The following is a 25118-nucleotide window of genomic DNA, read 5'->3' as shown; positions in this document are numbered from 1 at the left end:
CCTCCAGCGAGCCAAGCCCAACGGCAGAAACGGTACGTGTGGTGAAAGGCAGGATGGCCCGACAACCTAGGACCCCAACAAGCCACTTTTGAAAGAGCACACTAATGGTAATCATGCCAGATCAACAGGTGTGCGTGGAGCCTGCTGCAGCCAATCTGGGATGCGTGGCCACACCAGCAGGAGGAGAGGTCATCAGGACGCCAGTATTTTCTCTTTAAGAGGCTTGTGATTACTGTCCGCTTCCACTTGAAAACATTTATTGCTTTCCCGAGGCTCTACCTACAGGGCTGCACTGTCTGGAAATGATTTTGATGGTGTATTCTGGGGGCCAAACAGACTTGTTGAAGAGAATGTGCTCATAAATGGGCAGCAGTCACTACAGAAGACGTTGCACTTCCACTTGCCTTCCCAATGTGGTTAGAGGAGATTCTAGAATTAGAAAAGAAACCAAAAAATGAAAGACTTGCCCTAAAGGTTTAATTCTGCCCTTCGGGGAACAAATGTACAAAGTGGTCCATATGTTCGTTAAAAATGTTCTCCATCAATCTTGTGCCACTTGTCCATTTAGTCTGTGTTTGACTGATGCTATCTTATTTCACTTTCTGAAAAAGTTGCTTTATCTCTAGCCTAGAAAGGTTGGTATGGGATTTCAGACAACTCCATGATGTAGGGATTGCCCATTGTCCCTGCCGGAGCACGGCTTACTCTCCGACACACATCATGTTATACTTTTGTCTCTGTGTATTTGAAATACCTGTGATGTATCATCTCAGAGAAAAACACAGTCCCTTCAACAGCCTGGAGAAGAGGGCCCGAGCTGCTGCAGGAAGAGAGAGGGCTGGGGCTGGGGCTGGGGCTGGGGCTGGGGCGTGGAGGAGGGGGAGTATAAATACAGTGAAGGCCTGGGCAGAGCTACAAGAAATACTTAGCATTCTTGGCTTCCCACAAAGGGTAGGTCAAGGAGAGGGAAGCAGCACTTAGGATGGAGCGTACACCACAACTATTCTTTCTCGGGCCTCATCCAGTCCACTGTATCACATAAATGTCCCCAGTGGGAAGGTGCTGAGTTTATTCCACCATGTGGCAAAGGCTCAGCATAATTACACACGATGCCTATCTCTGGGCGGTGCAGGATGGGGTCAAACACAGCATCAAAGACACAGCTGCTGTGTGAAATCCACTTTTGCTAACAACCATCAAAACTGTATTCAGAATGCAACATGTTTAAGGGATTGAACCCTCAAGGTTGGGTTCCCTAGGCCCCAGAACCATGGCCATTTCTTTAAGGTGTGTCTGCAGGCAGTCTGTTTCAGAACCCCGATGTCAGCTTTTGGGGTTGGGTTTTGGAAGAGGAGCCACACGTGCTCAGTGGCTTGCCTGCAAAGTAATTTGAAGATGTATTTTTTTTTTCTCTGAAACTTTGGAAGGGAAAAACTCCTCCTCATCATTAATAATGAAAACAATTGTAACATCCCAAGTCAAAAACAGCCATTCAGTTAAAAAGAGATTTGGTCATGACAGGCTTTCTCTCTGCCCAGCCTGGCTGGTCCTTTTCAATTAACTCAGGCCCTGCTGTAGGATCTATAAAATGCTATATTGAGACTGTTTCCCCGAGTTCCCAGCAATGAGAATTTCCGGCTACTGGAAACACTCCCAGCCAGTGTAAACTCAGTTGTTTTTCTTAATTTGAGTCTCTGGTTATAGACCAAACAGCAGAGCTTACTTGTTGTTGGGCTCGAATGCCCTCAAACACTGCAGAGAAGTTGGGATGACATGACAGCACCCTGGAAAATGGGACACCACGATGGAGGGTCAGCAGGTGGACAGATGAAGCATCAACGTCCTTTGGGAGCATGCAGATGTGCAGGTTTGGGGTAATAGAGTAGAGAAAGTGCCTCCTATGGCAGGGCCCTGCAGCAGGGTGGTCTTCATGCCCCCTCATCTGCTGTCTCCATAGCCCAAATGGAAATGACAGTTGAGTCATTGACTTTGATACTTAGCAAGAATTACATTGGATGAGCCTTTATTTTTGCATTATTGAAATGCATAAATGAATAAATACCCTTGATATAGTGACTATACACTTGGATTTCCTCAGAGAGCCTTACTTTTACATATTCATTTGCTCCTCCCAGAACCATGTCCCCTCCATTTTTGGTTCAGAAAACGTGGTTGCAGAAACCTTAGAGCATCTATGTATTTTAAAAAGAATCAAGGAGCAGGAGAGAAAGCAGGGGTGGACCTTGTTCAGGTAACATGGCAGGAAGTTGTATGGTTAGTATGTTTAACTTTCACAGTGGTTGGCGTTACCATGCAAATGTGATCAATGAGAGGACTGTAGCTCAAAGAGGTACAGCAACCTGCCCAAGATGCTGGTGTGAGGGAGCTTCGGAGAGGGTTGTAGAAAATGGAATTAAAAGATAATGCATATTTTTTTTGACAGGCAGAGTGGACAATGAGAGAAAGAGAGAAAAGGTCTTCCTTTTCCATTGGTTCACCCCCCAATGGCCGCTGTGGCCAGCGCGCTGGCGCACCACGCTGATCTGAAGCCAGGAGCCAGGTGTTTCTCCTGGTGTCCATGTGGGTGCAGGGCCCAAGAACCTGGGCCACAGCAGAGAGCTGGACTGGAAGAGGAGCGACCGGGACAGAATCCGGCACCCCGACTGGGACTAGAACCTGGTGTGCTGGCGCCACAGGTGGAGGATTAGCCTATCGAGCCATGGCGCGGCCCATAATGCATATTTTCAAGACCGTTTATATTCATTAGTGTTCTCCAGAGAAACATCTGGAGATAAGTAGTTTTTTATATACATACAAGGAATTTGGAAGTGGGAAATCTGGGGACTGAGTGGAACTGATGGCATAGTTCTAGCCTACGGGCTGTGGGTTCAAGACCCGGGGGTTGGGGGATGGATGTTTCAGTTCAAGTCCCCAATCAGGAAAAAGCCAATATTGCAGATTGAAGGCTGTCAGCAGGGAACATCTCTGGTGCTTGGAAGATGGTCAGTCTGTCTGTTCCATTCAGGCCTTCAACTGGTTGGATAGTCCACCTACACTGGCACTGGCACTGTGGAACAGCCAGGTAAGCTGTTGCTTGCTATGCCAGCATCTCATATGGGATGACCTGCTTGAGTCCTGGCTGCTCCGTTTCTGATGCAGCTTCCTGCTAACACGCCTGGGAAACAGAAGATGGTCCAAGTACTTGGGTCTCCACCACCTATGTGGGAGACCAGGATGGAGTTCCTGGATCCTGGCTTCTGCCTGGCCCAGCCCTAACTATTGCAGCCATTTGGAAGTATACCAGCAGATAGAAGATTGATATCTCTCTCTCTCTCTGCTTTTCAAATAAATACATCCTTTAAAAAAAAAAAAAGCTCACCTACATTAAATAGGACAATGTGTACACTTAAATGTCAATCTCATCCAGAAACCCAAGAATAATGCTTGACCACATATCTGGGCACCCTCTGGCCCAGGCAAGTTGACAGATAAAATGGACCCTCTCGGTGCCTGGTTATGACATGATTAAACCAAACTTCAAATCAATCTCTCTGATGCCAAAACCTGGATCCTTCCTACCGTGGTATCAGTTACTGGTGGTGTTCTCAGGATACGCTCATTTTTAAGGATAGAAGATTTATAAACAAAAAACTCTATATGAGGATGAGAAATAATGTGGTACATTGTGATTAATGAGCAATCATGTCCATCAGGCAATTACCCTCTGATGCAAAACGTGGACCAAATGTACACTCAAGTTCTACTACCAGTAGAGTAAATTTCCTTTCCTTTTATTTTTTCAGAGTAGGATCCCAAATGTGCCACAGACTGGGGCATCATTTCTCCCCACATTTGGGCTTGTACTCAAAAGAATCAAGATGCTAAGACACTGGGCTCAGGAGGTCAAGCCCTTTTTCAAAGCCATGCCACCTGCTTGTGTGTGGCCGAGTGTAGCGAACATGAAAAGGGAGCAGAGAGCTTGCCCATCACCAGCCAGGGAGGCCACAGGGCTTTACAGCTCCTGCCAGCCTGGAAGCAGCTCCCATCCCATAGAGAACTGCTGCAAAGCACAGCGCTGGAACCTGCTGAGGCCTCTACACCCCAAGTGTTTACAATCAAAGGGCATGAAACAGGGCTGCATAAGAGAAATGCCAGATGATAGGTGCAAGAGGTAGGGCCAGGCTGTTCCAAGGGGAGAGATAGCACTGCACCTAATGGGGAGAGCAGTGGAAGTGCTATTATGCATAGACCTTGAAGTATGTGTAGGAGTCCAGCAGACAGGGCTGGGGAGGAAAAACAGGAGCAAAAGCACCCAGGAGGAGAAGCGGGGCTTTCGAAACAGCAGGGAGTCATCGCGCTTGTCTGGATTGTCGACTATGTGAGAGGGAGTAGAAGGAGTAAGACTTATTTCTGGGCTTCAGTCACACATAAGATTAATCACTTTTGGCTGTGTACCCTGAGGAGGACCAGACACCCCCGTCAGCAGCAGCACTTGCTCTGTGGTCAGGCAGTGGAGCTGCTCTCCTGCGTGTGCGTGCAAGCGAGGAGCAGTCCCCGGGGAGCTGCGGTGGCTTCCTTGTCCAGACATCCGGCCTGCTTGTGCGGATGCGGCTCGTTGGCCTGCGGGGCTGGCCTGAGGCTCCTCCTGACCTCCTGTCCCCTCCGTTGTCCTCCCTGGTCTGGCCCATCCGCCTCAAAGCACAGATGCCCTGGGAGAGCCTAGAGCAGCCGTGCACGCAGGCTGGGGACACGGAGGAGGCCACCTCCCACAAGGGCCCTTGGTCTCTCAGGTCCCCAGCTCCTGGAGTGGGAAGCCAGCACTGCCCTCCATCTGGTTCCAGGCAACAATTAGGGCTGCCAGCGACCCCCATCAATCAAGCTAGAAGATGTTTACCCTAGGGATGTGGTTTGAGGGCCAGTCTGAGGTTGAAAATAAAACAAAACAAATTCGGTTTCACTGTGTCCTAAATTGTTGATTTCTGAAGCATCTTCTGAAAGCATACGAGGCGCAATTGCCCAAGGGCCACGTCCTCTGAACAGAAGTGTGCATGTTAAAAACCCGCTTCGGCTCTTTCCTCATTTCACTTCCTGCAGGAACAGCTCCCAACCAGCTCCCAACTCGCTCCCGACTTCTCGGCCAGGAGGCCTGCCACATCTCAATGCTGCCCAGAGCCTTGTTGGAAATGCAGATACCGGGGCCCGCCTGAGTCTCAGGGAACGGAACCATGGTCCCAGTCTGAGGGCTTTTCTTTTTTACAGATTTTCCCCAGGTAATTATTATAGCTAGCCACAATGGAAAATGAACGTGTTCTAAAAATTCCTTTCATAATTTGTTTTCTACATTTACATTTTTCTACCCACTGCACGTGAGACTTTCAGGAGTTAGGTGGGATCTCAGAGGTGCATTAGGCTAAGTCTAGCACATTCTAAACCCATAGTAGTGGGAAGGCAATCTGGGAGCAGGTGACAGAGGGGCAGTGTTTCCCAGGCTGGTCTGACTGGATACCATCAGCTCTTAGGGTATAGGTTAGCATCTCACCGCCTTAGGAACAGGAAGTGGGAAGTGCTGGCCTAGCTGCACCCAGCCTGACAGCACATGGGTGTAGACTTCCAGCCTCCCTGTGCTGCCCGCAGATGACCACTTGAGAGAGAAGATGTGTGCAGAGGCCTTCATGCAACACCATGCTGTAAGTGTATGCACTTGGCCGGGTGCTAGGTATTGCTCTGAGCCCAGGCCTGCAAAGAGCATCCTAGAATGATCGAGGAAAGAAGGCCTCGATTCTCCCACTGGTCTTGGAGTGTGGACCTCAAGAATGCTCTGAACACAGCTTTCCTGTTGGAGTCTGAGGGACCTAGAGCAGGAATCATGCTCCAACCTCAGGGCTGTCTGGGCTGAGGACCTCCGTGTGTGGAAGCAGGGGCAGGAGCCCCAGCAAGGGGAGGATAGAGGATGACAGTGCGGAGCAGGAGGAAGCTGAGAGGGTGAGTGGAGGGATCAGGCCACTCGGGTTCCTCCCTGACCCAGAGACCCGGCTGCACTGCCCACCGGCACCTGACGCTGGGTGCATCCATTAAATGCACTCTTCCTCTAATGAGGAAAGTTATTTGCTTGAGGACCTCAGGAAAGCCAGCCTGCTGCCTTGTGCATACAAATTGTTCTGTTTTTTTGTACAAAGAAGGGCGGACTAAAAGTGACACAGCAGATCTGTCCATCCTCACAGGAGAACCGCCCTTAGCCATGGTCTCCTAGGCACGCCGTCCCTTGTGATAGCCGCAAAGCTCTCTGGCTGCCCGGAGCTGATCCCCATCCCTCCTCAACACGCCCGGGAGAGACACTGCTGTCCCCTCCCCAAGCACTCGTAATCCATTTACTTTCAGATCCTTGCCCAGAAATCTCCAGGAACCCTGACCAGGCCCTGAGTCCCCGGGCCCAAAGTTTTTGTAGCAAGGAAAGCCATTCTAACCGGAAACTTTTAACAGCAAATAAATAAAAGTGGTCCAGGCTCCAAGTGGCCCAGGCAGGGCTACCCCACATGGAGCCGTGAATATCACAATAGGTGATTGTTTTAAAATGTTTTAACGAGTCTCCAAGCATCCTACATAATATCAGCCTCCACTTCAGTCCCCTTGACAGGCCCCAGTAAATAACAGGAGTTGACAGGAATAAAGCAGCTTGCTCAGGAGTAATTGAGTGGAATTAGAATGAACAGACAAGAGAGAAATTGGCGCTCGGGTCACAAGGACTTCTTTGTCAGGAGCGCTCGGGGGGTATTTGGTGGGCTGTGGTCTCGCTGACTAATCACCAGTATAGAAAGTTTACAGTCTCTCCACCATGCCGACGTCTTTAATAACGTGAAAAGCACAGAGGTGGCTGTTAATTTCAAAGACAGTTACATGAGCCTTTTATTGAGTGTGGCGCAGAGTGTACAGTTAGCAGCCTGTGAGATAATGGGGGCTTTTTGCGCGGGGCTTTGGAAACCCAGTTTTATTTTCACTTGGGCCACAAGAAGAGGGATTTTCTTCTGTTAAGGCAGAAAACTGCATGTTATTCAAGACGCGCCCTCTACATCACAGACGGCCTCTGCTGGGCCATGCAGCTGTGACCATCCAGACGGTCAGGGAGGAAGGGCACTGGGAGGGCCTGGTTGCCCTGTGGACACTGGCCCTGGGGACTTCTCTCCGCACCCCTGGCTGAGAATGCTGGGAAGAGGCGGAGTCTGCCCACGCCGGGTCCTGCCACAGCGTGCGGAAGCCGGAGGGCACACCGCGGGGTTCTCGGTGTTAAAGAGACAAGAGGCACGGAAAGTGCCGGACTTCACCGCTTCCCCAGGAGCCGGACCTCCAGGGACCAGAGGCCGTGTGCGAGGAGCAACGTGAGTGCCGGTGGCCTCCCGGGCCTACAGCTCTTAGCCTGGCCTCTTCTCACCTCTGGATGCTGCCAATCAGCAATGGGCAGAAGGGGCCGCAGAGGGGTCTGAAATCCCCGCTGTGTGATGATGGGGGAGGGGACCATCCTCCAAGTCATTCTCCTCCCCCCTTCCTTCCTCTCTGCCTCCTCCTCCTCCCCGCCCTTTTTTTTTTCTCTCCATCAGTGTGTACAGAGATGGTGACAGACACCTTTGCCTTGCTCATCCTGGGAATTCCGTATCCCTTACCTATGGATCATTGGCTATTTAATATTCGTCAAGCATTGTGCTAACAGCTGGAGATATAGGGTGAAGCTAGACATACCCCTCCCCCCTGCCCCGCTTGCTGCGAGATATCTAGGCCAGCCGCCTCCCCTACCCAGGCCCCAGCCAGCCGTGGACAAGGACAGTCCTGGGAGACAGGGCAGGTGCATCCCAGCCTTCACTCTCCCTGTGACTCACAAAAATGGCTTTGGCTTACAGGTTCCCTGGTCTGAGACTCAATAGGACCAAATTGGCCAAGGAGTGAAAAACCCAAGCCTAAAAGCAGACGTTTTCTGAGGCAGTCCTGGGGAGGAGGGGGAATAAGGTAAACAAAGAGATTAGTTGTAGGAAAATGAATGATTTCCTGCCTCTGCACTGGCAACAAATGCAGCTTTCTTGTTACCTAATTGTCTTGTTGGCAGCGCCTGCTCTGCCTTCACTCTAGGTTGTTTCCAGACTCCTTTCTCCCTTGACACAATAGGGGGCCTTAGTCCTTTCCAGGGATTGCCTCCACAATATGCGTCAGGTTTTCCCTTCTCCTCAGGAAGCGCCTCGTAGCCCAGGAAGGCCATGTCTAGAATTTTGGGGATCTTGTGAGTCCTGGGTGAAAGCTCACGTCTCCAGCAGTTCAGGAACATGCTGGAAGCTATGTCCATCCGTCTGTCCATCCGTGGGAGTCTGGAATGCCTACGAAGGCAGTTTGCAGCCCACATTGTGCTGGAGACAATCTCAGATTCTTTTTGGCCTGGGATGCTCAAAGAACCCAGAGTGGGGAGTAGTTTTAAGAAATGAAGGAACTACTTCTTTTAAAGCTATCAGGAAGTTAAGGGTCGCCAAGTGGTAAAGTTACTTTTACAAAGGTCACAAAGAAAGGGAGATTTTCGATGCATTTTGAAGTTTGTACACTTATTAATTTTTAGTGCTTCCTAGTGCTAGCAGTGTCTGGGAAGCACCCAGAAAGCACATTTGAATGCAGATTGCTGTACCCTACTTCCCACCCTCCACCCAGTGAAAGTCTGGTGTGGAGTTCAGGAATCTGAAATTTTAACAAACTTCCAGTGATTCTTACATAGTTGTGCCGGTGCCACCACGGATGAGTAACTACAAGGCTGCTGCCCAGGGGTTGCCGCTGAAGAAGGGACACTGGAAGGACCAAAGATGGGAGTGTTTTGGAGAAGCTCGTGTCTTTCCTAAGAAAAACTCCCAAGTTGAGCCAAACACCCTCTTCTTAAGGACACCAGTTTGCTGACTCACATCCTTGGAGGCCTGGTCAGTGGGCTCCTAGCAGCCTTCAGAGATGCAGTCAGTATAGTGAGGAGTGTAGGAAACGCCAGTGCGTGGCAAATGCCATGGCTGGAGGATGCTAGTAAGGGTCCCTGGAGATGCCCTGTGGCCAACCTGAGCAGAGGAGCTGGAGAAGCCATGCCCTACAACCAAATAATCTTTGACAAATGAGCTAAAATCAACATCCAGAGAAAGGACAGTCTATTCAACAAATGCTGCTGGAAAATTGGATCTGTGTATGCAGAAGTATGAAACAAGACTCTACCTTATAAAAAATCAACTCAAGATGGATCAAGGATTTAAATATACCACCTGATACTATCAAATTGCTAGAGGAAAACATTGGGGAAATTCTTCAAGATATCGGCATAGGCAAAAACGTCTTGGAAAAGACCTCAGAAGCATAGGAAATCAAAGCAAAACTAGACAAATGGGATTACATCAAGCTAAGAAGCATCTGCACTGCAGAAGAAACACTCAACAATGTGAAAAGGCAACTGACAGATGGGATAACATATTTGCAAACTATGCAGTTGATAAAGAGTTAACATCCAGAGTCTAAAAGAACTCGAGAAACTTAACAAAAAAAAATCCAGTTAAGAAATGGACAAAGGACATGAACAGACATTTTTCAAAGGATGAAATTCAAATGGCCAACAGAAACATGAAAAAATGCTCAGGAGCACTAGCCATCATGGAAATATAAATCAAAAACAGTGAGATTTTACCCCACCCCAGATAGAATGACTATCATCCAAAAATCAAAACCAGTAAATGCTGGCAAGGATGTAAGGGAAAAAAGCTTACCCTAATCCACTGCTGGTGGGAATGTAAGTTAGCACAACCATTGTGGAAGACAGTATGGAGAATCCTCAGAAATGTGAAAATAGAGCTACCATTTGACCCAGCTATCCCACTCCTAGGAATTTGCTGAAATTAAATGAAATGAGCATATAAGAGAGTCACGCTCCCAAATGTTTTGCAGTTTACTTCCAAATAGCTAAGGTCTGGAATCAACCCAGATGTTCATCAGCTAATGACTGGATAATACTATTCACCAATAAAAAAAATGAATTCCTGTCTTTTGCAACAAAATGGATGCAACTGGAAATCATTATACTTAGTGAAATAAGCCAGTCCCTGGAAAGCAAATATCATGTTTACTCTGATATGTAGTAGTCAATATAGAATACAAACAAATGGATAGGAATGGAATGGGCATCTTGTGATTTGATTGTTGCGTTTAGCCCTTGTTCATACTCCTGTAGAACTGTGTTCTTCCTACTTTTTACTTGTTGAATATTATGGTTATTGTTACATTAAGCCTGTGATTATAGAGTGGACCATAATTATGTTTTGGCAAAAATTAAAACAAAAAAAGAATGAAAAGAAGGAGGGGATTGAGGGAAGGAAAGGAGGAGTAAATATGGTTTTCTTCTTAGAAGGGTTCCTATTAGATACATGAAATCTGTGCTCTTTATATTAATAGAATATTAAAAGAAATGTAAATATGTAAATCTACCCCCCAAAGAGGTGGGTTTTTTAAAAAATGTGATTGAATTTTAATTTTATTTATTTGAAAGGTAGAGACAGTTACAGACTGACAAACAAAGAGAGATCTTCTATCTACTGATTTGCTCCCAAATGCCCACAACAACCAGAGAGGGCCAGGCTATAGGAGTCTGGAACTCCATCCAGGTCTCCCATATGGATAGCAGGGACCCGAGTCCCTGGGCCATCAGCTGGTGCCTCCCAGGGTATACGTTATCAGGAAGCTGGAATCAGAAAAGGAGCTGGGACACAAAGCCAGGTACTCCAACATGAGGTATGGGCATCCCAAGTGGCACCGAATACCTGCCCTGAAAAGTAGGTATTTCTTCAGTACTGAGGCTAGATCAAGCCTCCTCTTTTTGCCCTCAATGTGGCCCTTGCCAGGGGTCTTAGTCCATTTTCTATTGCTCTTACAGAAAACCTGGGCCTGAGTGACTTACGAAGGAGAGAGGCTTATTCTGGCTGATAGTTCTGGACTCCAAGAACTTGGCACCAGCATCTGCTTGGCTTCTTGTGAGGGTCTCCTGTGCTGGGGAAATGGGAGGGCGTACAGGTACAAATGGAGACAAATCACACAGTGAGAGGGGAGCAAGAAAAACCGAGGAGGCTGGGGCCAGCACCGTGGCATCCCATATGGGTGCCGGTTCCAGTCCCGGTTGCTCCACTTCCAGTTCAGCTCTCTGCTGTGGCCTGGGAGAGCAGTGGAGGATGGCCCAAGTGCTTGGGCTCCTGCACCCATGTGGGAGACTGGGAGGAGGCGCTTGGCTCCTGGCTTCAGATTGGTGCAGTTCCGGCCATTGTGGCCATTTGGAGAATGAACCAACGGAAGGAAGACCTTTCTCTCTGTCTCTCCCTCTCACTGTCTATAACTACCTTTCAAATAAAATAAATAAAATCTTTTTTTTAAAAAAAAAAAAAAAGAAAGAAAACCAAGGACGCTGGACTTGTTTTATAACAACCTCTCTACAATAACAAGTCATGTGCTCCAAGAGTGACAGCTTGCTCCCAGGAGCAAGGGACCAATCCCTCTTCATGATTCAGTCACTTCCTACCGACCTCACCTGGTCTCCACACTGTTACACTGGGGCCACATCTCAACATGAGTTTTGCAGGGGACAAGCCACATCCAAACCACAGCAGCACGTGTTTGCTGCCCACAGCCCCTTGTGCTGGCCTGAGCTCACGCAAGCAGGAGTGTGCACAGCTGGCGCACAGCCAGCCTTGAGGATTGCAATGAGCCCTACCCCCACCCCCGAGGCAGGTTGGAGGTATTTTCTGACCACTTTGGAGCTTCTGTAACAGATTCTCCCCTATAAGCATTTGACTATGGATCCTCTGGACGTGGTGGAGACTTGCTTCCCCAAGCAGAGCCCACGTGTCTAGGGGCAGGGAATTAGCTTCTGAGTACTGGCTGCGTTTTTTATTTCTAATAGCTAAACACAGCTCGTGACCATATGGGGTTTCTCTTCTGGCCAACAGTGGCCATGGATGTGTAGAATGGAAACGCTGCCACAGCATCCCACCACCTGGGTGGGTTGGCGTCACAGCTAGAAACGCCTCAGCCTCCCGGAAGATGGCCCTGCAGTGTCAGGTGCTTGGGGGTCCACACTGGGGGCCTGGAGAGGCAGGGAAGCACTAACTCCTTATGGTTTTTATGTCCCCGATGTGTCCCAGACTGCGCAAAGACTGAGCAGAGCAGAGCAGTGCCGAGTCGGCGGTACCTAGCCAGGGCTGGGGAGGAAATAAATGCTGCTCCCTCCTTCGTCCCAAGGGGGTCTCGCCCTGGCCCTGTGGCAGCAGCATCACAGGAAACTCCCAGAGGAAGTCTCAGCTCTTGTTCCCCTGCTTCTGGTCTCCCCGCCCCCCGCCAGAGTCTTCAGACTGGGGCAGAGGGGCTCAACTCCCCCCTGCTGACCTCCCGGTCTGAGACGAGGACCCTGGGGAAGCAGAGCTGGAAGCCCACACATCTGCATTCAGTCACCCATCAACTGCTCACCAGGCTGCTGGTAGGAACCGGCAAGCCTCCTGGAATCCACTAGATGACCCGGCAGAGCAGATGCTGCAAACTCACTATGGGGAGGGCACTACCCCGCCGAGGCCAGGCAGGCCCGGTCAGACCGTGAGCAAAGGCAAAGGCAGGCTGTCCTCAGTGCAAGGGCGAATGACATCCCCAGATCGCGTGGGGCAGCAGGGGGACCTGGGGAGGAGCAGCACCAAGCAGCTGGAGGCTTCTGCACTCACAGCAACTGTGAATGCTGGTCTGCACCCCCGCCAGCAGACAGCTGCTTCCCCATGGCGAGCCCCAGGACCACACCAGGAGGGACATTTGTCTGGGGGTGGAGGGGTGGGGGGCAGCACAGAAAGAGGCTCAAATGCTTAGGATGGGACAGTTTGTCCTTTGAGGTGAGTGGGGAGCTGGCAGGTACGCTTGCACGTGGGCCTCACTCTAGAGGATTTTCTGTCTGTGGAAGGGCTGAAGGTGCTCTTCCCGTTAATGTAGGGCCCAAGAGGAGCTGCCACACCAGAACCCCCTCCTCTCAAAAATGGTGTTGAGGCTGGCGCCGCGGCTCACTTGGCTAATCCTCCACCTTGCGGCACCGGCACACTGGGTTCTAGTCCCGGTCGGGGCGCCGGATTCTGTCCCGGTTGCCCCTCTTCCAGGCCAGCTCTCTGCTGTGGCCAGGGAGTGCAGTGGAGGATGGCCCAAGTACTTGGGCCCTGCACCCCTTGGGAGACCAGGAGAAGCACCTGGCTCCTGGCTTCGGATCAGCGTGGTGCGCCGGCTGCGGCGGCCATTGGGGGTGAACCAACGGCAAAGGAAGACCTTTCTGTCTGTCTCTCTCACTGTCCACTCTGCCTGTCAAAAAAAAAAAAAAATGGTGTTGAAGGATCCCCGTAGCCCCGCATGCATGGTGCGGAGATGTCACTCACTGGGCGCCTTTGTATATCGGCCCAGAGACAGCTCCTTGATCACCAGTTTGTCTACCTCTGGGTTGATGGGAGGCGAGACAAAATGAGGCCTTTGGGTTTCCTAAATAGCACCTCTTCCCATTTCACAGAGTCACATACGGAAGTCTTTTCTCATAGAAGAGGATTTAAAAAGAAAAAAAAAAAAACTCACAGGGTTGTTTGTTTATAAGGCGAACCGAGCACAAACTCAAACTGTTATATCATTCTGTACTCAACAGTCTGGTAGCACATAGCTGCAGTAAAAAGACCCCGATCTGATTGTGGCAGTCAAGTGACAAATCTCTCTGATCAGAAAAGGAGGCAAGACAAGCAGCTGGAAGCCTGGCTCCGCAGCCACGTGGCTTTGATCGCGGGGAAAGTGGATATTAGTGCAGACAGCAACCCATAGGTCTTGATTAGTCCATTTAAACCGGTGACTGATTTCCCTGTCCGTACAAGCACGACAAAGTCCGGAAGTGCTGGGCTGAGCTTTAAACAACTGTCTTCATAGAGAAAACTTGGTTGCTCAAGGGGAAGAGTGCTACGCCGGTCTGAAGACAAATGTCTTCTACGAATACTGGCGTCTTACTTGGAAATCACAGGAAACTAATCACTCAAGTCTTAAATGAGGTCCCTTTAATGGACAGTGGCAAATCAGTCCACGCGAGGGCCAACACGTTCTTGACTAAAGATTTTCTTACTTTGCCCCAAACAACGCCACCACCTACAAGGCTGTCGACAGCTATTTCCTAGACTGGAGCCTCCAGACTACAGAGTGGTTGAATCCGTTAGGTGGAAGTTCAAACTCGTAAACTAACTCCTTCATTTAAGTCCATGGGCGCTTGTCTTCTAGTTCTAGGAGGGCAACCAAAATTTGGCTACCGTGTTTTTTTTGTACTTTTTGACCAGTAAATGTAAACACAGCATGAGTAAAACACTGACTCGTGGAAGGTGTGGCGGCGCTAGCAGACCCGGATGTGCTGGGGGACAGGAATTGCCACGGCTCTCAACTTTTCTGGGACAATCTTGGGTAATTCCTGTTGTTCCAGAGTCTCATCGGGCTCGCACTTGTCACTTGCCAAAGGTCCCCACATGGGTGATGAGTGACAGCCTCACTCTAAGGGAGATCACTTCTCTAGTCCCACGTAGTGTTTGATGGAAGTGATGTGCATGGGGCCTCTCATCCTGCATAAAGGAAGACTGTACTTGCCTGAGTGGGCTGAGTCGAGAGAAAGATGGGGTTAAGGACCCAGCCTTGGGTCTTTTTCCTCTATGGGGACAACACCTTGAGGCTTCCAAAAGTTGAGTGAGAGGCTGACGGACTGTGCCAGTGAGGGACCTTGTGAGAGCCAGGCAGAAGGACAGTCTTCCAACTGCTGTGCCCAACACACAGGCGGCACCTGTTGGAGACCAGGGAGGTGCAGGGGCCCGAGTGCCTGGGAAGCTGGGTGTGTCCCAGGGCTCCATAAGAGGATGCACACATTTGTGCCTGGGCACACTCAAGATTAGCTCCTGAGACTCCCAGAGTCCCGGAAAGAGGCTCTGACGGCACTGCCAGAAGCCTTTAACACCACGAAGCAAGGGTCAGAGGTACTGAGATGCAGGTGCTCAGTCTGCAGGTGTCATTTGTAACAGCGAACCAGTGAGGCCCAAGGTCATAGAGCAAACAGGAAAAATGTACACCGCCTCCGACTCTGGGGTCCCCCACTGGACAGCTAGCGCTCTGGGACAGGCCCTTAATACAGCCCCCTGGGCGGCATTTCTCTCCCCTACCAGATTGCAAGCTCCCGTGGGACAGGAAGTGCATCTTTGCCTCCCTGGCAGAGCCTAACCACAGTCTGGAGGGCGCTCAAGCATTACTGCTTGAATGAATGAATGAATGAATGACAACAATGAAGCTCCAGCTTGGCATTCGCAGCAACACTTCAAAACTGAATTCAAGAAAATTCCTAAAACATCTCCGTTCTTATATCCGCTGGGTCCGGGAAATACTGGAGACTTCAAGAACTCTTTGCATGCATTCTTAATGTCTGGAGCCCCGAAATGCGTCTCCTTTAAGGGAAATTTTTTAAATTTTTAATTGTAACTTATGAAATATATTCAACTGATATTTATGGGATATGCTATGCTATTTCAGCATGTGTATATAGTGTGTAAGGATAAAATCAGAGTAATTAACACTTCCAATTTCTTATCATTTCTTTATGTGTGAAGTCTTCAAGCTCACTTCATCTAGCTAGCTTGAAATCTACAATAGATTATTGTTAACTAGAGTCACCATACTATGCTACAGAACTTGTTCATCCTATCTAACTACAGTCTTTTAAAGATTTATTTATTTGAGAGTTACAGACAGAGAGAGGGAGAGACAGAGGGAGGGGACTTCCACCCACTGGTTCACTCTCCAAATGGCTGCAATGACTGGGGCTGGGCCAGGCTGAAGCCAAGAGCCAGGAGCCTCTTCTGGGTCTCTCACGTGGGTGCTGGGGCTCAAGGACTTGGGCCATCCTACACTACTTTCCCAGGCATGTTAGCAGGGAGCTGGATTAGAAGTGGAGCAGCTGGTACTGGAAACAGCACCCATGTGGGATGCCGGCATTGCAGGCGGAGGCTTAGCCTGCCACGCCACTGTGTCAGTCCCTCTAATTGTATTTTTATAACCAATCTCTAACCTCTTTCCCCTTGTCTCCCTTACCTTTCCCATCCTCTGAATCCACTGTTTTATTCTCTGCTTCTACAAGATCAGCTTTTCTAGCTTCCACAAATGAATGAGAACATACAGTACTCGTCTTTATGTGCCTGGCTTGCTTATTCCAATGAAATAAGAAACATTCTTCAGTAACTTGGAACTGAGTAGTCTATATGATTCATCCATTCTACTGTTGAGTACGCATCCAAAGGGAAGGGAATCAGAATGTCAGAGATTCTTGCACGTCCATATTTATTGCAGTATTATTCACAACAGCCATGATACAGAAATAACCTAGGTGTCCACATATGGATGAATGGATGAAGAAAATGTGGTAAATGCACCCAGCCTTAAAAAGGAAGGGAGTAAAAGAAAGACCTATTGAGCCAAGTCTTCTTTCAACCATGATTTTTCTCTGAGATAGAATCACATGAACACGTAGTGAAGGTAGGAGAAGGTAGGATGCCTGCGAGGGTGTTTCACGTACTGGAAAACTTTAGACTTGTGTTGAGTGGCTGGTGTAGAGGCCCAAGTCCCCCAGGTCCACATCCTTCTTCCGGAGCCCTTGTGGCCAGAGGGCAAAGGGTACTGGTCCTCAGCTGCCATGTTGGGCCTGCCTGGCTTCCAAGGGAGACAGACGTTCTTTACTGAGCTGCATTTCACTTACTTAAGCACACGCTCTCTGCACACATGGTCTTTATCTTTAGGAGATGACTCACACGCCTGGCCAGCATACTTTCCTATAGTGCATATCCCTATCAAGTTCAAAGCCACTGGGCTTCAGAGTGGGCTGGGCGGTATTACAACATTCTATTCCCCTTTCCTAGGAGCAATCAAATTTTGGAATTTACTCGCAAGATTCATTTCTTGGGAACTTCCCTACCTAAGATTTGGGTTTAAAGCCTAACTCTTCCATTTAACTAGTCTGTGGTCTTGAACTATGTGTTGTCTCTGTGCCTCGATTTAATTACTCATGAAAGGAGAGCCATACGACTGATCTCATAGGGTTACCAGGAAGAATAAATGAGGTAGTGGCGCTGAGAAAATTTGAAGCAAATATTTTTTGAATAAATGACTAAAACGATAATATAAATGTTAAAAATTACCAACCAATCTACAGGAAGAGTCTGAAATGAGGCTTACTATGTAGTGACTCCACCCTGTGATCAAGCAGTTCTGGGTTATTAAACACACATCACCTTATATTTAAGTGAAGGAATCGGGATGCAAACTTGGGGCCATCCAAGACCATACTAGTAACTTCTAACTACACTACCTCTTCTCTACATGTAGCAGACTCCCTTGTCACTAGAGACTGCCTTGTGAAGAATGAGCAAAGACTCCTGAAACACAAATGTAACTGAGGTTTCTATAGTTTCATAACTTACTGAACTTAATAGGAAAAATATTCCCATGGCATCTATCAGAACGAGCCATGATTTTGGTATCCGCACCAGGTAATTAATGTCAGTCATTGGAATCAAATACATAGCCATCTGTTATCGGTTCTTCTGAGCCTTAGGTTTATGCCTCAGAAGTAACCTCACAGAGAGTAGGGGCAACCACACCAGTTGCTCTGCTCCCTGTTTTCTGGTTGGTAAAAAAAACTGGAGCACACAGTGATGACTCTGTGTATTGAGCGAGGGGTAGCTCTCCACTGCTGTCTCTCTCTTGTTCTGGGGAGGACTTGACTTTTCTTGGGCACAGTATTTCCTCGAGTTCTGATTGTCCCTGATGACTTTGAACTCTCCCCTGACACTGTAAAAGGGGGTACAAGGATTTGCTCAGAACTGTGCCAGTGTGGTCGCCTGTGAAAGGTGGCCTCAGAAAGGTCGCAGCCCTTTGTCCTACGAATCAAGATAAAAATTATCATTTGCTATGAGGTTATTATATTCTTGGGACTGTGCTAAGCACTTCATGTCTTGTATTGAGGGCAGGCTAGTTTGTGCTATGGAACAAACAACCCTCAAACCTTAGGAGCTCGTAATAAGTTTACTTCTCTGTCTCATTAGATGCCCAGTGCAAGTGGCCTGGGACTCCACTCCAGCTTTTCTCACCCAATGACTTGGAGTAACAGAGCTGCCACCATGAACTGCATTCTGCTTGTCATGGAAAGAGGAGACGCAGCAGTGTCCTGCCCTGCCTGGTCAAGGCTTCTGCAGAGAGCAACACTGAACCCTTCTGCTGCCGCCTCACTGGCCAAAGCAAGTCACGTGGGTAAGCCTAAGTTCAAGCGGCTAGAGAAACGTGCTACCATGTGCCCCAGAGGAGCAGGGTGCAGATTTTCAGTGAACTGCCCAAATGCCCACCACGCTTATCCTGTCTTAAACCTCACAGCACCTCATTTTATAGATGGGGAAACTAGAAAAGGGGAGGGACTTAGTGTCATCTGGGTCTTGAAATGAACATAGAGGCCTAGAGCAGAGGGCACCTTTGGCCTTCTAGAGGGCACAGAGCAGAAGCGGGGCAGCATCCCAGTGACGTCATTCTTCTCTGCCACTGCGAGTGTCCCTGCCTCTCGAGTTCTCTGTATCAGTTCCAAGGTGTAGCGAAAACACACAGCTCCTGAACATCTGAACTTGACCTGTTCTGACTCCGCCACCCCTTGTGCTCAGATCAACTGTGGGGAGACAAACCTATGGGATCCCAGAAAGGAATTCTAGAAGGTCATCTCCAGCTACCTCATTTCATACACAAGAAGCGTCTTAGCCATTGTCCAGACACCCATGCCTTGATTTCTAATCCAGAATGCTTGGCCTGGTGGGACCTTGCTCCAATTACTTCCATGAAGGATGTCATATTTTATAAAAGGAGGAGGAAACAAGAGCTTATAGTCCCAGTGGGTAGAACACGATGCCTTGAACCACAGTGCAGCAGTTAGCAGGGACTAGACCAGAGTACAGAGTTCAGTATCCCCAGAGCCCGAGATGTCAGAGTTCTAGAATTCCTGCATACATTATCAAAAGTCTCCCTGAACTTTCTTCACTTTGCTATCTTGAGCTCTTAAGGAAAACACTGATTGCATGTTTTGAAATCCAGAAAGGGAAAGGGCTGCGGGACACTGAGACCAGTCACTCTGGCCCTGGCCGAAGTCTCGCTGGCACAGGCCCCAGTGATGAGCTTGCCTCTGCGGATTCCCAGCCGGCAAGCACCACCCGGGGTTATTTTCAGAGGTGGAAGCTCAAGCAGCAATTATCTCCTGTCACGGCAAATTAAAAGCCCAGGCTCACGCATCCCGGGAGCAGGGCGAGCGCAGGACCACAATGACAGGCTGTGGCTGGCGCATTTCCTTTATAGGCATGAGCCACTTACCAAACACACAGGACAAACAGAGACATAGAAGTCCAGGGAAGAGGCCCACAAGTGAGAGCAGGCATCTGTGCCAGCATCAGCATGTGGACTGTGATTCCACGGGGGACCAGGGCAGCAAACAGAGCTCGGAAGACGCTTTTCAGTATCTGTTAGAGTTACTGTGGAAGCTATTGTGTGTGACGTGGCAGAAGGTGGGCGCTCTCTCTCTCTCCTCTCTCCTCACTTTCTCCCTTCCTCTCTCCCTCCCTCCTCCCTTCCTCCCTCCTTCTCTCCCTCCCTCTCTCCCTCTCACCCTCTCTCTTTTGGCTTTAAGAGCATCATGCCCTTGTACTCGCTACTTTCAGAATCTCCGTCTCTGCCTGGACTCTCACGGACCATTCCCTGGGTAGGGTAGCACTTTCTGAGCTTCTGCCTGGGAGGCCTCCTCTTTGCTATATTCTGTGCCAGCATCATTGCACAAACTCACCTCTTTCAAGAAGTCCTCCAGGACTGGTGCTTCTGACCTCCATCCCCTCCCCCTGCAGCTTCTTTATATGTGGATAGCTGTCTTTGCTACTTTAGGGCACTGAAGATTTGGGTTGTGTCCATTTATTGGAGTTTCTTTAGGGGCTTAGCTATTGTATAAGATCTGTGAGAGTAGAGATTTTAAATTTTTCCTTATATGAATGCCACACGTGTTTAACTTTCAGAAGGCGTTTTCATATCTGCCATCTAATTGTATATTCAGTGACACCTGTGGTGCAGGAGGGTGAGTAAAATCAATCATGGGGTAGATGGGGTCTACACGGTGGGGGGGGGGCTATTAGCACAGGCTCTGACCTACATAGGCTTGTAGTCTGTCTGAGCCCCAGTTCTCTCACCTGTAAAACGGGGGATAAAAATAGTCCCTGCCCATAGGTGATTTTAAGGATGAAACAAGATAGCACAGGTAATATGCTTTACCTCACACAGAGTAACTGCCTGGTAAAATTGCCATTATTTGACCGACGGTGGAATGCAGGCTCGGAGATGTTAGTACACAAAGGGTGATGAGAAAAGCCAAAGGCTCACAGGCAGCAGATTCTGGTTCCATTTGCTGTGTAACTTTGGGAAAATCACTTTGCCTCTCGGGGTCTCAGTATCTTCATTTTAAAAATAGTAATCAGAATGTTATATGTTTGGGAGGAATAATTCAAAAGTACTTTTGAAAGCAGATTGCAAATTGAGACAGGACTCAAAAGCGTCCAGTTACCTAACCTGCCTACGTCCATGCAATAGGTCCTCATCGGGCCAGACCTCCTCACTCGTGTCCTCTCAGCAGCCTGGGCTTTCCTCCTGAGCACGCGTGGAGTCTGCACAAATGCTACTGGCAGAGTGATGGGGGAATGGATGGCCGCGTGCCACTGCTCTCCACATCCAGAATTAAGCAATGATGGCCCCAGCTGGCAGATTCTCCCTTTCTTGTCTCCATACTCAGGCATGTAGGAATTATGCAGAGAAAGCAGAGCTCAGAAGCCAGAGTCCATGTCTGCTGCCCCAAGTCCTTTGCTCCATGCCTGTCACTGGCCAGAGGACAAGAGGGGACAGTAGGAGAGGCTTCACTCAAATGGATCCTAGGACCTTAGTGGTGGTGGCCCTGGGACTGAGCCCGAGAAGGAAGGAAGGGAGGAAGTTTAGGATCTGTGCCACAAACTGCAGCCAGTGTGTGTTGATGTTCACTGGCATTTCCCCATTTTGCCTGTGGATTGACTTCTCTAAGTCGGGTTTTTTTTTTTTTTTTTTTTTTTTTTTTTTTTTTTTTGCCTGCTGAGAAAATCTGGTCGGGTATTCAGTGCACGATGTCCCTTCAACCTTCTTCCCAGTCCATGAGCAACTCCAGAAAGGGGTCACTAAGTGTCCTGAAAGGGTACACCAGGGACCTCCCTGCTCAGAGAACAGTCTGCTTCAGGAGTTTTGCTTGGGTTGTGAGGGAGCTAAGGGGCACCTTGGCCCCTTCAGACCCAAATCCCTCTAAAATGTTCCAGCTGACACAGACCAGGCCTGGTTTAGGGGCACCAGATCAGGCTACACAGGAATGCCTTGTTTCTGCTCTCCCTGGCTCTGCATCTCTCTTCTGAGCATTACTTCCTCCAGAACAACTTAGAGGTCTGACAGCTGATCAGGTGATGACACCACCTGACCAGAGGGATTTGTGGGGGTTAAGGACTAGGAGACTTGGTTCCAAATTTGACTTTGGAATCCTGGCATGATGATGAAATACTCCCAGGTGTCTCTATGAGACATCTATAGTCTTACCTTTATTGATAAAGATGAGGTGGCCATTAATGAGACTACGAACTTTGAGTGCCCTGGATGTCATATCTATTTCTCCCAAGAATGCCACCTATGAGAGCACTAGGTTTTCACAAATTCAGTTCACAATTTTATCTTTAGTCAAAATGACCCCCTAGATAATGTAGAATCAACCAAAGCTTAAAGGGGAGGGATGATACCATAAGTACTCTTCCTATTCCCTTTGGGAAACAATCTTAATATCTAAGCATATTACTACCATTTAATCATAGTCATATATCAGTTATCTATCCCCAACCAACAATATAACCTAAAATTTAGTAGCCAAAAGAAACAGCCACAGAGTTTTCATCGTTCTGTAATTTTGGTCAAGATCCAGCTGGGTACCCCCTCTGCAGGTCTCACCTGGGGTCAAGTTTGTTGTAGTTAGTTGACTGGTGATGGGTAGAGGAAGGGCCGGCTGGTCCTAAGCAGCCTCAGATGGCTGGAATGGCTTGAGTGACTGAGAACCCTCCACATGTGGCCATTCATCATCAAGGAGACCAGCCTGGGTTCCTTAAATGGGACTCACAGGGCATCAAGAAGTTGAGAGTAAATTCTCAAGGACCAGTGTCACTTCTGCTTCATTCTGTTGATGAAAGTCAGCCCAGACTCAAAGGGTAGAGGAAGCAGACCATGCCTGTCACTGGAAGAGAAGGCCAACTCTCACTGCAAAGCAGCATGCATGTAGGGATGGAAGAAATTGCTGGGGCCATCCTTATAATTGATCACATTCACTGAAGCGTCATACTTACAAATTATTCCTTTCATGAAAGGGCTGGGATAAGTCATTTACATGGGGATATAGAAAAAACACTTATGCAGTGTCAACTGTGTGCAAGCACTGTGCACACACAGTCCTACTGGACTTTCAGAACACCCTGTGATGAGTCTTACCTACACTCTATTACTAAGACAGCTGAGGTTCAGGGAGAGTTAGTGACTTAGTCAGTGTCCCCCCATTATCAGGGATGGCGCTGAGAGTTTCCTCATCTTCAAAATGGGGATCATAAAACTTAACCACCAGCATAGTTGGGGGGATGGAATGAAATGCAGTAAGTGGAAGTGGCTAGTGAGCCTCAGAGCACAAGTTGGTTGTAGCTTTTATTGAGCCACGCAGACTTTGGGGGTGAGGGCTTTGTCTAGGAAGGCGCCAGAGCCATCTGAGCCAGACACCAACTGTTGTGTGTCTCTCAGCTGCTATTTGCTTTGGCTTCAGACCAAATATTTCACCCATTGCCTTTGTCAGTTAAAGAGCCCTGTGGGCCAAGCTGGCAAGTCAGGACATGCTACAGGTGAGGACAGGCACGCTGCAGGCTTGCCCCACAGGAGAACATCCACTGGAAGAAGGGAGACCAAACCAAGGCTCCCGCTGCCTTGGTGTCGTCCTCAACGGCTTCTGTAGTGGTCAGGGGGAGGAAGTACACGTTTTCTATTTGACTCAAGGTCTCATGCATCCTTGAATTGCTCTGAGCTTACTTTTCCCTCAACTCTTCTTTTCACTAACTTTCATCCCAATTCTTCCCACTTTGTCTTAATTAAATACCATTCCCTTATAGTGATCTCTTCCATGTCTTCAATTTATAAATCTAATGTTTTATCCACCTCATAGTCTGATCTCTGGATTATTTTCCTAGAGGGCAGGAGGTAGGGCCAACATTCTCCAGTCTTCTCTTTGCATGTCTACCATATACTCAGACATAAATTCTCTTCCTCCTTTGTGGTTCATGCTACTCAGATTCACCATGTACTCCCTATTCTACCTCATTGCTGTCATATACTAACCTCACATCAGTCACTGCCATCCTTAAGAATTCTAGTATCTCACCAACACCTACCTGCATCACCAACGCTAATTTCCACATTCATCCAACATTGTAGCTTCAGAGAGCCTTCATCTTTACAACCCCACTCCTTTTTATCCTTATAAAACATGGATAGAAGCTGAATATAAATAGTTCAAGATCTACCTGAAGAAGGGAAATCAGATATGTGCCATATAGCTGAAGGTGGCAGTACCAGCACCTGTGATAAGATATATTAAAGGATTGCAAGTTTCAGAGAACCTCCTAGCAGAACCATATACTACTGAAAAAGGGTACCTGGCAGGTTGATTAGTTTTACCTATAGGATGGGTTCACAAAAATGTCAAGGCAAATGACAAAAGAAACATCAAGCCTGGAGTCAGAAAACCTGATTTTTGAGTCTCTTCAGGTACTGACCAACTCATAGAAATTGGATAGGATTCAGCCTCTCCAAACCTGTTCTCTCATACTAAAGTATCAGGAATAGCAGTTTTACCATACTAGGTCTAGGTCACAGTAAAAAAAAGTGGAATAATTATAAACTGAAGGGAACTTAACAAATGAGCCCTAGAAAACCAAAGCATATGAGTATATAACATATAAATCCATTTTTTCAGTACGACAAAAATGAACAGAAAAGATACTAAAACTGCACAGTCTGGTTAAGATGGTAGGTTGAATGTGTGCACTAATTTTTACACTCTCTCAAACTCCTGGATTTTTTAAAGGTATAAAGAGTTTAAAGAAGAGACAAGGGCCTGTGCTCTGGCGCAGTAGGTTAATTCTCCTCCTGCAGCACCGGCATCCCATATGGGCGCCGGTTCTAGTTCTGACTGCCCCTCTTCCAATCTAGCTCTGTGCTGTTGCCTGGGAAAGCAGCAAAAGATGGCCCAAGTCCTTGGGCTCCTGCAACCACATGGGAGACTGGGAAGAAGCTCCTGGCTCCAGATCAGTGCAGCTCTGGCCATTGTGGCCATTTGGGGAGTGAACCAACGGAAGGAAGACCTTTCTCTCTGTCTCTCTCTCACTGTTTATAACTCTACCTCTCAAATAAATAAATAAAATCTTTAAAAAAGATTCTGTCCCGGTTGCCCTTCTTCCAGGCCAGCTCTCTGCTGTAGCCAGGGAGTGCAGTGGAGGATGGCCCAAGTGCTTGGGCCCTGCACCCCATGGGAGACCAGGAGAAGCACCTGGTTCCTGCCTTCGGATCAGCGCGGTGCGCCGGCCACAGGGCGCTGGCCACGGCAGCCATTGGAGAGTGAACCAATGGCAAAAGGAAGACCTTTCTCTCTGTCTCTCTCACTGTCCACTCTGTCAAAAAAAAAAAGAAAAAAGAAAAAAAAAAGAAAAAAAAACTTTAAAAAACAGAGACAAAATGGCAGCAATATGCAGAAATCATGTGGGAAGTGACAGTGAACCTGAGAATATGGATTATCATTTAAAAAATCATCTATTATTTTTCACTTTGTTTCTGTGTGGGAGCAAACTGTTGAAATCTTTACTAAATGTATGCTAAACTGATCTTCTGTATATAAAGAGAATCGAAAA

At 48.2% G+C, this 25118-nt stretch overlaps 2 long non-coding RNA genes across 2 annotated transcripts in view; one reads left to right on the top strand and one right to left on the bottom strand.

Annotated features, from left to right (window-relative positions):
- Positions 1–25118, bottom strand: part of LOC138848641 (uncharacterized) — an 84433-nt gene that overhangs the window by 24604 nt on the left and 34711 nt on the right. The gene's annotated exons all lie outside the window — the stretch shown is intronic.
- Positions 7104–20200, top strand: LOC127489882 (uncharacterized). Its single transcript, XR_011386699.1, has 3 exons — positions 7104–7373; positions 18156–18360; positions 20145–20200. It is a non-coding gene; the product is annotated as an uncharacterized lncRNA (long non-coding RNA).

Source organism: Oryctolagus cuniculus, chromosome 2, assembly GCF_964237555.1.
Source record: "Oryctolagus cuniculus chromosome 2, mOryCun1.1, whole genome shotgun sequence".
Lineage (NCBI taxonomy): Eukaryota > Metazoa > Chordata > Mammalia > Lagomorpha > Leporidae > Oryctolagus > Oryctolagus cuniculus.
This window is presented reverse-complemented; position numbering and strand designations above follow the sequence as displayed.